General features: G+C 45.5%; 1 protein-coding gene and 1 pseudogene across 1 annotated transcript in view; one reads left to right on the plus strand and one right to left on the minus strand.

Annotated features, from left to right (window-relative positions):
• The window catches only part of LOC129015142 (neuroblastoma breakpoint family member 11-like), a 2,260,169-nt gene that overhangs the window by 319,652 nt on the left and 1,926,212 nt on the right, over positions 1–14,305 (plus strand).
• Positions 1–14,305, minus strand: part of LOC129015470 (myomegalin-like) — a 73,708-nt pseudogene that overhangs the window by 41,717 nt on the left and 17,686 nt on the right.

The following is a 14,305-nucleotide window of genomic DNA, read 5'->3' on the forward strand; positions in this document are numbered from 1 at the left end:
ACCTCCTCAAAATGGGGTCTGGTCAGATTCTCCACGCTAGGCTACAGGAAAGAAGGCTGAAGAAGAAGCAACTTTACAAATCAGTTTGCCTACAGTTGAGAATTAGAGCAAATGACTTGCAATACCAGGAGTACTTCAGACCATATCAATCAGAATCTGACTGTCTTCATATCTGTGTCTCCTGTTCATTTATTCTGAAGTTAATACTGTCCCACAGTCATCATAACCATCAGTGACCAGCCAACCTCCCAATCTAGCTGTCTCAGAGTAGACATTTGTTCATCCTGCAGGTCCCTCTCTCTCACCCAAGATCCTCAATGAAATCAGAGAGTGAGGACACAAGGATCTGTCTGGAAGGACAGAGATGTATATAATTAAAGTCACAACCATCAGTAAGGAGGACTCAGGAAAAGCTGTTTAAGCAAAAGGAAAAGTGGAGCTCACTGCAAGCACTCAAGGGAGCAGGGAAGGTTGGGTACAGCTATAGCAACAAGAAGGTAATCCTATTATAAGAAGGTGATCCTACTACTATAAAGAAACTGTTGAGAACATGATGTATCCCAGACAACTATTCATGTCCCCAAGCGCCAAATCCCAAAAGATTTGAGGATGCTCACTTGGACTCTTCTTATTGGTTGATTCGATGTCTCCTCTTTTTCTTATGGAGAAGACATACAGGCAGACCCAGAAAGCCTCATTTCTTGTTTAGTTTTCCTAATAGCCCCAAGAAAGCTATCACTGGAAAGTCCAGCTGCTTGTGTGGGATATCTACCAATGATTCACTTTCTCCTTAAGAATCATAGGCACAGTCCATCTAGGAGATGATATTGCTAAATGGCATAGACAAAGTGGAGACATTATAGGAGTTCCAGTGAGTGCTTGTGGGATCACTATTGGTGATTTCATCTCTGAAGTCCAGATTATTCACTCTTGTAACATGCTAGTTACATCTTCACTGATGGTAGGTGGAAACAATGTTTCAGCCTCAAGTTCTGAGGTTTGACAGGGGATTGGTGTTGAAGTGCCATCTGCTGATCACTGAGTCACCATGACCTCAATGGTTTATCAGGTTGCATAAGGTTCTTTTTGTATAATGAGATTTCACTGAGAAAGATCCTTGCTTTGGAAGCATTCCAATCTTCTTGGAGTTTCTTCCCAAGCAGGTCCTCCACCCTGCCACCTCCCTGAGCAGCCCTTTGATGACTCCCTGTTTTCAGTGGTGTGTTTCAATTACAAAAAGCCCAAGAAGAATGTGTCCATCGTCTTGCAAGTAAAAATTATTCCGAAGCTATAGCTACAGAGAATAAATAAAGACAAATGTGGGTAGGAGGGGGCAGGAAGCAGAAGAAAAAGATACAATACAAACCAAAGGGTGGATTGGAGAGAAAAATGGGAGTGAAAATATGGGTTGGAAAGGCAGCTGGGAAGCTCAAGGAGAACAGGAAGATGACTGAGAGGTATTTATATAAAAATATATCTTCTCACTCTAAGTCCGCAGGGGCTGCAGGAGACCATCAGACCTCAGAAGGGCTGTGTGTCATCCACCCTGGAAGCCCCAGACCCTGACACTGACTTACTTGCTGGTGACTATGGTGTGCGGCCTCCTCCTCAATACTGTCAGTGAACTCAGTGCTTGCATCTTCGGTGTCATCCCCTGCAGCTGCACCTGGAAACAAGTCCAGAAAAGAAAAGTGATTCCCTTCAAAGATGGCTTCCAGACAGCAGGTTAAATTATACTCTTTTTGCCAGCTGCCTCTCATTTCTTCCTTTCTCCATATACATGGGGAAGAAATTCTCCCTAGCCAGCAGGGCTGGCAAGAAAAATAGAACTTTTTGTATCACAGACACTTTCTTACTCATACTCAAGCCTGAGCCTCACAACATAAGCTGACTTTGCCTGCACATACCCATTTCTAAGGAGCTGACTGTCAAATGCACTGGTTACCCCACTCGAATGTCAAGAAAGCCTGAATTATTCCCCACTGCCTGGCTACATAAAAACTTTCTCTTCCATAACGTGAGTCCAACATGCCTAACCCTTTCCCCACCACTGAGTGCCTGGAGATTACAGCTGCTCTGAATCTCTCAGAGGTATCTATTGTTAGGATCAGTTGTGCATAGGGTGACAATCTCTCTGAGGAACTTCCCTCTGGGGTCCTGTGTCCTAGTAAGGTTCAGGTCTAGTCAAGATTCAAGACACCCAACGATTCAGTTGTTCCCTAATTTCTTCCTCTAACCTCCCTTCCTCCTCACCTCTCTCAAACTCTTATTCTGTGCAGACACCGTTTGCCTGAAGGGTTTCTTGCACGGCTTTATCCACATGGGATTTAACCCATCCTTTCATTCTCCAGAGATGGACACAGCCACTCTAAGGCCCAAACATCTACACCTTGCTCTGAGGTACAAGTAGCTGCAGTTTGTGGTATGAGCAAAGGTCTAAGGCAGCACTGACCAAGAGGACTTTCTGCAATGACAGCAATGTTCTGTGCCAGTGTTGCCCAGTACAGTGGACACAGTCATATATGGCTATTGAGCATTTGAAATGTGGGTAGTATGGCCCACATTTCAAAGCACTGAATTTTAAATTTTATTTGTTAACATATTTAAATGACTACATGTGTCTAGTGGCTACCCTATTGGACAGCACAAATCTAGGGTATTTCTTCCTCTTTATATTGATTGAAATTAAGACTGTTCATACATTTTAAGACCAAGAACTATGTTTTACATTATTGTATTTTTCGGGAAGTGAAGAAATTTATTATGGTTAATTTATCAAAGAAAATCTACTGTGACACTCACTGTGTCTTATAGAACCTCCCCAACTTAAAGAATCTTGAAATCTTGTTCTGATCGTAGCCTCAGCAACCAACTAGTTACAACTCCACTTCTGACCACTGATTAACTTGGACCTCTAAGAGATTAGGTGGTGAGTCCAAGGTTACACAACTAGCCCTCACTAGAGCTGTGCCAATAAGTCAAGACTGTGGATAGAAGTCTTGTGAGTAGATAGAAGCCACTCACTTTTTCTTCTGGTGACAAATCAGATCTTTATCTTTGCTTCTTCCTCCAAGACGAAAGAACCTTCTGTTGAGTTCAGACATCCAGGCATGAAAGGCTCTGCCTGAATCATGAACATTCACTACCCAGTGCAGATAAGGTAAGCAGGGGCAGTTCACATCTACATATTTGCAGTGGCCCAGGCTGATCTCATGTAGTGCTAAGAGGTTGTAAGTATGCTGTGATAACAGCTTAGGTTTCCTCATCTACACCATGAACTTTGTGTTAACTTTGGATCAAGGAAGGGTCCTGTTCAGTGAAGCCTCTACCACCTCTGCCACTCAGCATCTTTAGAGGTCTGTGGTAGACAGTGTACAAGAGGAATTTCCAATACTTACTCATTCAAACCAACCCCAGAAACCATCTCACTCAGGATACTAGCTGAGTAGAGGTGTATGGACACATTCCCTAATCTTTTGCCGCTTTAAAAACTTACCGAACCCAGGATACTAATTTACCTAGGACACCCATATCGTTTGTTATGCTTACTTTGGAAAATCTTTCCCTGTACAACAGTAGCGATCACAATCTTTTATGTTTTTCCAGCAAAGGAAATGAATTGTCTCACTCAGTGACAGAAAACAGACTGTTCACATTGTTTCTCATTTGAACATGGGGCTAGAGAAGGATCCTGTAGTTGAAGAAAGCTCAGCTCTATGAGGTCAGGATCCTCATCCCCTACCATTGTTGCCGGGTTGTGGAGTCAAGCTGGGCCCACATCCCAGGACCATTCCTGCCAGGTTCCAGAAGCGAGAATTGGAAAGGGTAACTGTCACCGGTCTTGAAGGTTTTTATCTGACACTTTCTGCCCTCCACTTATCTTTGGCAGCCTTTCTGGTGCCATGTCTGCATTCTTGGATAATGCTCCATCTTATTTCACTTAAGAGCAGGATGCTATGGTTCTGGCTTCATAAGGAATTCGATGGAGACAAATAAACGCTCATCTCATCTCGACACTCTACTACACAGGAGTTTTGTTTCTTCCCCTTCTTTCTTTTTTAAGCTAGCTCACAGTCTTCTTTCATTACGGCAGCTTTAAGGGTTGCTCAGCCTTTTACCAATTTGAATTAAAATGCTGAAACTTTTTCTCCCATGTTTGAGGGGTAAAGCTAAAAAATTTATAGAAAATACGGGAATAAAAGAGTAAGTTATCTCATACAAGGTCCTGTACATAAGTTTACATTAGACATCTTTTACCATTTTCCATTTTTTAAATAAATGAGAGAATTTCTCTTGTGTGGGTGATACCCTTTTCTAAACTTTCATAGCACAACGAAACACCATCTTCAGAACTAACTTCGAATACTCTGAATTTCTAATTTAAAGGTACCTATGCTTTTATATTGATGACTCTTCTGCTTATTTCTTGATAAAATATAGTCTGCCACCTTTAGATTCTCTGAAAGCTAAGAATCAGTTCATTTAACTTGCTTCTATGAGATTAAGTTTTACATGTTAGACTGGCAATTTTATCAAAAACTTTTGAGACTTCTATAAAAGTCCTCAACTTGTGGTTCTTGGAAGTTTCTAGGCTCTGAACAACACAAAATGGAGGTGATACCAAGATGTCTCTTACTTAGATTTAGAAGATTATTTTCTATCAGCTATCTAATTCTACAAAGTACACAAAAATAAGCCTCTAAAACATAAGAACAAAAAATCCTTGGGTGAAAATGTAAGCACTATGCAAATATAAGGTATTCTTATCACTGAGGCAAAAATTCATACTACTGTAGAACTTTTTAAATTGAGTATGGCATAATAATTAAGAACATGAACTATGGAGATAGACTGTCTAGATTTTACTTGTGCTTTTTTCGTTAGTTATGTAACTTTAGGCAAGTCATCACCTTTCCTAAGTTTCTTCATTTAATAACTAGGGTTAAGAGCATTATCCGCTCCATACTGTTGTGAACTTTAAAGGGTTTGCTGATTTTGAAGTGCTTAGAACAGCGCTTGGTACACAGTGTGTACTCAATAAATACCATCCTTAAACAATATTATTATTATTGTTATTGTAGGTAAACTGAAGTGCTCCATAGGCTTACAAGTTAAAGGCTGAGAAAGTTGAAGGCCATAGAACCTAAATAGCATCAGCAGAAGGAAGTTTTATACTTGATGTTATTATCTGAATGATCTTGATTGATTCTACCTGCACTTCTTCGTTTCTGAATACTTGTTTCCCCAGCAGGAGGCTTGAAATGACACTCTTTGCTCTCTGCCTCACAGGACATCGAAAAAGTAAGGACTTGTCAGTAAAGTAGGTTGAACTCTTTGGAACAGGTGACTTACAAAAAGGATTAATCATCATTAAATGACAACTGTCTTAAAACTCCAACATACATAAATAAGCCTTAGGGGAAACTTCATGACCTTTTTGTTTTGATTTTGCTTTAGAGATGAGGTCTCATTATGTTGCCCAGGCTGGTCTTGAACTGCTGGGCTCAAGGGATTCTCCCGCCTCAGCCTCCAAGTAACTGTGACTACAGGTGCATGCCACCACACCTGGCTCATGACATGTTAATTCTTTAGTAACGAGTCCAAACTGGGTGGAGTCAAGACCATTTCCCCCAAATTCTACTCTGTAGTCATTATTATCTTCCTTTAAGCCATTAATATGGGATCAATAGAAAAGGAGTGATGTTTTTCCATATAGTTACTTAGAACATAGCAAAAGATCATATTTTATTAATTTTAAAAGGTGATGTGATGAACTAAAACTTTAAGCATGAATAAGTTGGCAGTGCCAAGTGTTCTTTCCTTCGGTACTGGGCCCTTGTGTCTAATACTCTCAGCCCCATCTCACTCTCACTCCCAGGTACTCTTCCATGCATTCATTACAAGAACGCTCACATTTTCATGTCATGAACCAACTATTGCTGACTTTAATGTTACGGTGCTGTATGAGAGAATCAAGGAAAAGAGGCCTCCTATCAAACTACAATTTCACCTGCACACATTCCCTTCAGGATCATAAGAAAACTATTAAGATTCCATATAGTCCTCCATAGTTTCTGCTAAGAAATAAAATTCTCTATCTAGACAGATTCTGATCATGGAACAGAAGTGGTAGAAAACTGCTGTCTGCAGTCAAACCCCTTTATGGCATATCTTTGTCTTTAAATTGCAAAATCTCTTAAGTAGCCTTAGGGCTTTCCAGCTCACATGTTTCAGAAAGTAACTGTTTTAAGTAACTTGAAAAAGCCAAATCATAATCTAAAACACTTTTGGGGGTATGAAATCCCACTAAAATTCTGGAAAGAGTTTCTACTTCTCCAAAAGGGTAATGACTCAATACAACTACAGTCTTCTATCCTTAGGCTAATCAAGGCACATGTAAATTAGGACTCCTGGGCAGACCAGGAGATAAGACCAGTGCACTTATTAGTACTAGGTACTAATAATCATCAAATTTTCAATACTATATAAACTTTCAATAGAAAAGAGTTTAGGGACAATATCTATCTAAGGACATTTATTTCACTCATTAAATAAGTCCTCTTAGAGGTTCTTTTCAACTCTATAGTTCTAAAACCTACAGACTTCATCTACCCTGAACTCTTACAACCATTACTCTGCATTATTTGCTTTATTTAAAAAGGAAACATGAGAAAAACAAAATCTATCATATGGATTTTTTTTCTCAATTTAAGTTCTATGCTTCCAATTAAGCATGGCCTAAGTAAAAATTTACTACATTATTTTTATTTGAAGATTATTTTTACTCAATCACAAGGTTCTATAAGCACAGGATGCTTTATCTAAAATTACTGTCATGTTGAAAAATGATTGTGAAAGGTAGAATAACCCAGTATGAGAAAGCGTCTGTGCTCCTGAAGAGAAAATGGAATATTATATCATGCTAAATATTATTAAATGATGTGTCCAACCACAGCATGATCTATGTGTGGATTACAAAATTTATCAGACTCATGTTCTCTAATCAAATGCCAAATTATCACACAAAGTTGTTAGACCAGCAAGCTCTCTCCAGACAACACTGTTTGCAAGCCTCATTCCAGCTATCTAGACCAGAAAAAGTTAGTACCATATTTTAGTCATATTTATGACATTAAGATCAGACTTTTAATTTATCCTGCTATCAATCTACTCTTGCTGCAGGTTGACAGAAGTAGGAGTGATTATTAACATAAACTGTAATCACTATGAGCCATTAGAAACCAAGAATCACCCAGAACTGAATCTTACTAGCAGACTCAGAAGGCTTCCTTGGTCTATTAGTAAAATTAAGGAAAGACGTTCCCTAAATGCCTTGTTGTAATGACACGACAAACTAGTCTTTGATGGGTTGACATTTCTACAGCTCCATTACCTTCCTCTTTACTTCTGGAAAGTTACAAAAAATTTTGTGCAAGAAAGGGTCTCTTAAAATTGGGAGACTAAGAAAAGTGGATGGATCGGCCTACACTTCCTATCTCCTTCCTTAAATGACTCCTTTTTCCTCAAAAACCATTGAAACTGAAATGGCAGATCCATTAAGAGTAAGGCTTATGGCTATCAATCTTTTGCAAATTACTTAATCAGAAGATTCCAGAGTGCTTCCCCAGTAGAACATTTTCTCCCTGTCCACTCTAGTTTGACTGATGCTCTATCTGTTATAGACACAGCTAAAGTTACAGAAACAGATAAAATTTAGAATGTAATACAAGCCATGTCAACATGTGAAAGAAATAAAGTGTCATATAAAAAAAAATATTGACGGAAAAAAAAACTGTGCCCCACTTAGTTTAGGAAGGGTATTCAGTCACATTGTGCTAGAAAGCCTCAATCCCTGTTCCCAAATTCCATATTTAAAGTAACTGGAACCTCGGCTTCTGACCTAGGAAACTTAAAACCAGAGGAAATAAATACAAATTCATGATGTTGAACCCACAAAGCTGCAAAGCAATCTTGGTTACTTTTCACACTCTTGACATTCAAGACATCAGAAATACAATCTCCAGTGCCCCTCTCCTTATACCTGTCATGTTGCCACAAGAAAGCATTGAGACAATGATTAAAACTATAAACATACATCTGTAACATTTCTTTCTAAACTATTCAAGCACTTCAAAGCCTGAAGCCTATTACTTTTATATGGAGAAAAGTATACGTACTAAATAGTGAAAAACATAGGACCCTATCTAGTGCCACAAATGGAAGAAGCAATACCCTCTTCTGGCTATAATGAGTTATTTGGTGAAACACTGAATGTAAAGAGGGATACTATATTTGAAATTATCTTTGTAAACAGAGAATTCTGACTCTGGAAGACCATTCTAGAAGTCTTGTTCTGACTAAATAGCATGACCTTGGTTTAAAGAAACCTAAAGGAATCAATAAAGAACAAATTTTAAGTAGAATTTAATCTGTACCTAATCTAATTTCACTTGTGTACAACAGTCAACTCTGAGACAGTACTGGAGATAAAAGTTGACTATGATCACTTTCATAGTTCTTGCCTCTGTTCTTTTTTTTTTTTCTTTCTTCTTTTTTAATTTTTTAAATTATATTTTAAGTTCTGGGATACATGTGTACAACGTGCAGGTTTGTTACATAGTTACACACGTGCCGTGGTGGTTGGCTGCACCCATCAACCCGTTATCTACATTAGTTATTTCTCCTAATCCTATCCGTTCCCTAGTCCCCCACCCCCTGACAAGCCTGGTGTGTCATGTTGTCTCCCTGTGTCCATGTGTTCTCATAGTTCAACTCCCACTTATGAGTGAGAAAATGCGGTGTTTGGTTTTCTGTTCCTGTGTTAGTTTGCTGAGAATGATGATTTCCAGCTTCATCCATGTCCCTGCAAAGGACATGAACTCTTCCTTTTTTATGGCTGCATAGTATTCCATGGTGTCTATGTACCACATTTTCTTTATCCAGTCTATCATTGATGGGCATTTGGGTTGGTTCCAAGTCTTTGCTATTGTAAATAGTGCTGCAATAAACATACACATGCATGTGTCTTTATAGTAGAATGATTTATAATCCTTTGGGTATATACCCAGTAATGGGATTGCTGGGTCAAACGGTATTTCTGGTTTTAGATCCTTGAGAATCGCCACACTGTCGATTCTTACACAACTGTAACACAGTTCTGTCACACAGTTGTGTTGATTTACACACAACTGTAAATTGGTTGAACTAATTTACACCCCCACCAACAGTGTAAAAGCATTCCTATTTCTCCACGTTCTCCAGCATCTGCTGTTTCCTGACTTTTTAATGATCGCCATTCTAACTGGTGTGAGACGGTATCTCACTGTGTTTTTGATTTGCATTTCTCTAATGAACAATGATGATGAGCTTTTTTTCATGTTTGTTGGCCATATAAATGTCTTTTTCTGAGAAGTGTCTGTTCACATCCTTTGCCCACTTTATGATGAGGTTTTTTTTTTTTCTTGTAAATTTGTTAGTTCCTTGTAGATTCTGGATATTAGCCCTTTGACAGACGGATAGATTGCAAAAATTTTCTCCCATTCTGTAGGTTGCGTTTTCACTCTGATGATAGTTTCTTTCTTTTTTTTTAATTTATGAAGTATTTATTGATCATTCTTGGGTGTTTCTCGGAGAGGGGGATATGGCAGGGTCATAGGATAATAGTGGAGAGAAGGTCAGGAGATAAACACATGAACAAAGGTCTCTGGTTTTCCTAGGCAGAGGTCCCTGCGGCCTTCTGCAGTGTTTGTGCCCCTGGGTACTTGAGATTAGGGAGTGGTGATGACTCTTAAAGAGCATGCTGCCTTCAAGCATCTGTTTAACAAAGCACATCTTGCACCGCCCTTAATCCATTTAACCCTGAGTTGACACAGCACATGTTTCAGAGAGCATGGGGCTGGGGGCAAGGCCATAGATCAACAGCATCCCAAGGCAGAAGAATTTCTCCTAGTCAGAACAAAATGGAGTCTCCTATGCCCACCTCTTTCTACACAGACACAGCAACAATCTGATTTCTCCTTCCTTTCCCCACACTTCCCCCCCTTCTTTTCAACAAAACCGCCATCGTCCTCATGGCCCGCTCCCGATGGTCGCTGTCTCTTCGGAGCTGTTGGTTACACCTCCCAGACAAGGCGGCCGGGCAGAGGTGCTCCTCACCTCCCAGACAGGGCAGCTGGACAGAGGCTCTCCTCACTTCCCAGACGGGGCGGTCGGGCAGAGGCGCTCTTCACTTCCTCCCAGACGGGGTGGCGGCCAAGCAGAGGCGCTCCTCACCTCCCAGACAGGGCGGCCGGACAGAGGCGCTCCTCACTTCCCAGACTGGGCGGCCGGGCAGAGGCGCTCCTCACCTCCCAGACAGGGTGGCCAGGCAGAGGCGCTCCTCACTTCCCAGACGGTGTGGCGGCTGGGCAGAGGCGCTCCTCACTTCCCAGATGGGGCAGCCAGGCAGAGGCACTCCTCACTTCCTCCCAGACAGGGTGGCGGCCAGGCAGAGGCACTCCTTACTTCCCAGACGGGGTGGCCGGGCAGAGGCGCTCCTCACTTCCCAGATGGGGCAGCCGGGCAGAGGCGCTCCTCACTTCCTCCCAGACGGGATGGCGGCCAGGCAGAGGCGCTCCTCACCTCCCAGATGGGGCGGCCAGGCAGAGGTGCTTCTCATCTCCCAGACGGGGCAGCCGGACAGGGGTGCTCCTCACTTCCTCCCAGACAGGGTGGTGGCCAGGCAGAGGCACTCCTCACCTCCCAGACGGGGTGGCCAGGCAGAGGCGCTCCTCACTTCCCATATGGGGTGGCAGCCGGGCAGAGGCGCTCCTCACTTCCCAGATGGGGCAGCTGGGCAGAGGCGCTCGTCACTTCCCAGATGGGGCAGCCGGGCAGAGGCGCTCCTCACTTCCTCCCAGACGGGATGGCGGCCAGGCAGAGGCGCTCCTCACCTCCCAGATGGGGCGGCCAGGCAGAGGTGCTTCTCATCTCTCAGACGGGGCAGCCGGACAGAGGTGCTCCTCACTTCCTCCCAGACGGGGTGGTGGCCAGGCAGAGGCACTCCTCACCTCCCAGACGGGGCGGCTGGGCAGAGGCGCTCCTCACCTCCCAGACGGGGTGGCCAGGCAGAGGCGCTCCTCACTTCCCATATGGGGTGGCGGCCGGGCAGAGGCGCTCCTCACTTCCCAGATGGGGCAGCCGGGCAGAGGCGCTCCTCACTTCCTCCCAGACGAGGTGGCGGCCAGGCAGAGGCGCTCCTCACCTCCCAGACGGGGCGGCCGGGCAGAGGCGCTCCTCATCTCCCAGACGGGGCAGCCGGGCAGAGGTGCTCCTCACTTCCTCCCAGATGGGGTGGCAGCCGGGCAGAGGCACTCCTCACCTCCCAGACGGGGCGGCCGGGCAGAGGCGCTCCTCACTTCCCAGACGGGGCGGCCGGGCAGAGGCGCTCCTCACTTCCCATACGGGGTGGCGGCCAGGCAGAGGCGCTCCTCACTTCCCATACGGGGTGGCGGCCGGGCAGAGGCGCTCCTCACTTCCCAGATGGAGCAGCCGGACAGAGGCGCGCCTCACTTCCTCCCAGACGGGGTGGCGGCCAGGCAGAGGCGCTCCTCACCTCCCAGATGGGGTGGCCGGGCAGAGGTGCTCCTCACCTCCCAGACGGGGTGGCCGGGCAGAGGTGCTCCTCACCTCCCAGACGGGGTGGCCGGGCAGAGGTGCTCCTCACTTCCCAGACGGGGCAGCTGGGCAGAGGTGCTCCTCACTTCCTCCCAGACAGGGTGGCGGCCGGGCAGAGGCACTCCTCACCTCCCAGACGGGGCGGCTGGGCAGAGGTGCTCCTCACCTCCCAGATGATGGGCGGCCAGGCAGAGGCGCTCCTCACTTCCCATATGGGGTGGTGGCCGGGCAGAGGCGCTCCTCACTTCCCAGATGGGGCAGCCGGGCAGAGGCGCTCCTCACTTCCTCCCAGACGGGGTGGCGTCCAGGCAGAGGTGCTCCTCACCTCCCAGACAGGGCAGCCGGGCAGAGGTGCTCCTTATCTCCCAGACGGGGCAGCCAGGCAGAGGTGCTCCTCACTTCCCAGACAGGGTGGCCGGGCAGAGGTGCTCCTCACCTCCCAGACGGGGTGGCCGGGCAGAGGCGCTCCTCACTTCCCAGACGGGGCAGCCGGGCAGAGGTGCTCCTCACTTCCTCCCAGACAGGGTGGCAGCCGGGCAGAGGCGCTCCTCACTTCGTCCCAGATGGGGTGGCGGCTGGGCAGAGGCGCTCCTCACTTCCCAGACATTGGGCGACTGGGCAGAGGCGCTCCTCACTTCCCAGATGGGGCAGCCGGGCAGAGGCGCTCCTCACATCCCAGACGATGGGCGGCCGGGCAGAGACGCTCCGTACTTCCTATACGGGATGGCGGCCGGGCAGAGGCGCTCCTCACTTCCCAGATGGGGCAGCCGGGCAGAGGCGCTCCTCACATCCCAGACGATGGGCGGCCAGGCAGAGATGCTCCTCACTTCCTAGACGGGGTGGCGGCGGGGCAGAGGCTGTAATCTTAGCACTTTAAGAGGCCAAGGCAGGAGGCTGGTAGGTGGAGGTTGTAGCCAGCCGAGATCACACCACTGCACTCCAGCATGAGCAACATTGAGCATTGAGTGAGTGAGACTCCGTCTGCAATCCCAGCACCTCCGGAGGCCAAGGCCGGCAGATCACTCGAGGCCAGGAGCTGGAGACTAGCCCGGTCAACAGGGCGAAACCCCGTCTCCACCAAAAATACTAAAACCAGTCAGGCATGGCGGCGCGCGCCTGCAGACCGAGGCAGGAGAATCACAGGAGCCCGAGGCAGGGAGGTTGCAGCGAGCTGAGATCATGGCAGTAGAGTCCAGCTTCGGCAACAGAGGGAGACCGATAAAAGAAGGAGAGGGAGACCGAAGAGGGGAGGGGGGAGGGGGGAGGGGGGAGGGGGGGAGGGGGGAGGGAGCGCCTCTGTTCTTTAACTTGGCCTTCCCAATACTTGCAGTCTACTATTACAAGACTACTGTCCTGGTTTCGATTACCTTCTGATAAGGATTATATCACTTTTGCGATGTCATTCTTATAGACTCTCAGTCTCTTTCCTGCTCTCTCATCTTAAAACTTGTATTCTTTTGATTTAAAAAATGCTCGGCCGGGCGCGGTGGCTCATGCCTGTAATCCCGGCAGTTTGGGAGGCTGAGGTGGGCAGATCATGAGGTCAGGAGATCGAGACCATCCTGGCTAACACAGTGAAACCCCGTCTCTACTAAAAATACAAAAAAATTAGCCAGGTGTGTTGGCCGGAACCTGTAGTCCCAGTTACTTGGGAGGCTAAGGCAGGAGAATGGCATGAACCCAGGTGGCAGAGCTTGCAGTGAGCCGAAATTGCGCCACCGCACTCCAGCCTGGGCGACAGAGCGAGACTCCATCACAAAAAAAAAAAAAAAAAAAAAATGCTCTCACTCAAAGAGGAGTTGACTGAATGGCAAAAATAATACACACACATGCATTTATGATATGATATGGAACATATGAAATGGACTGTGAAAGTTGGGGAACAATAAACTTTATTGGCCCACAGAAGGGATGAGGCAATCAGAAGGGGCTAGGGATAAGAATGAATAAAAGTGGAAAAACTAATACACTTTGCAACCTCCACCATTCAATTTAGGGATTGATACGTATGTACAGTGAGATCCATGTAGGCTAAAGTGAGTTTCACTTTGTAGTTGATGCTACTTGTACCAGTTCTATCATTAGTAAGTCACCGTTTAATTCTGCCAAAGTCAGACAAGGATCTTTCTGGTTAGCGCAAACAAAGTTTTCCATCCTGGGCTGCAGTCTGACCCGCCAGTGCTCGGTAGGCAAGCTTGTGATGAATTCGCACACTTTCCAGTTCCCCACCTCCAATGGCGGCCAGGGTCTCCAGCCTGTTTAAGCGCTCCAAGCTTCTTTCAAGAACTTCTTCTAGCCGACTGCATTAACACCTGAGCCCTTCCAGTTCCACCTGCAGAGTTCAGTCTCCCTCAGAGATGATTAAACATGCCACATGGAAGGAAAAGGGATTAGCCATCAACTGTAGTGAGTCCACATTTGCTTCCAAAGAACCATCAATGCCACTCTGAGCCACATGACTTTGTAAAGTAATTATTCTCCAGGACACAATAAATGAATGTAGCCTTTGTGTGGCATTTGTGTTCACTGTTGATAGATTAGTAAGGACTGTTTCTTTTTTTAAAAGCTTGCTCCTTATGCTAGATTCTGGGCGAATTTCACATAAAATTATAGCTCCTAAGACTTATTTCACACCCCTATAGCCCAAACA

The sequence above is a fragment of the Pongo pygmaeus genome, chromosome 1 (genome assembly GCF_028885625.2).
Source record: "Pongo pygmaeus isolate AG05252 chromosome 1, NHGRI_mPonPyg2-v2.0_pri, whole genome shotgun sequence".
Taxonomy (NCBI): Eukaryota; Metazoa; Chordata; class Mammalia; order Primates; family Hominidae; genus Pongo; species Pongo pygmaeus.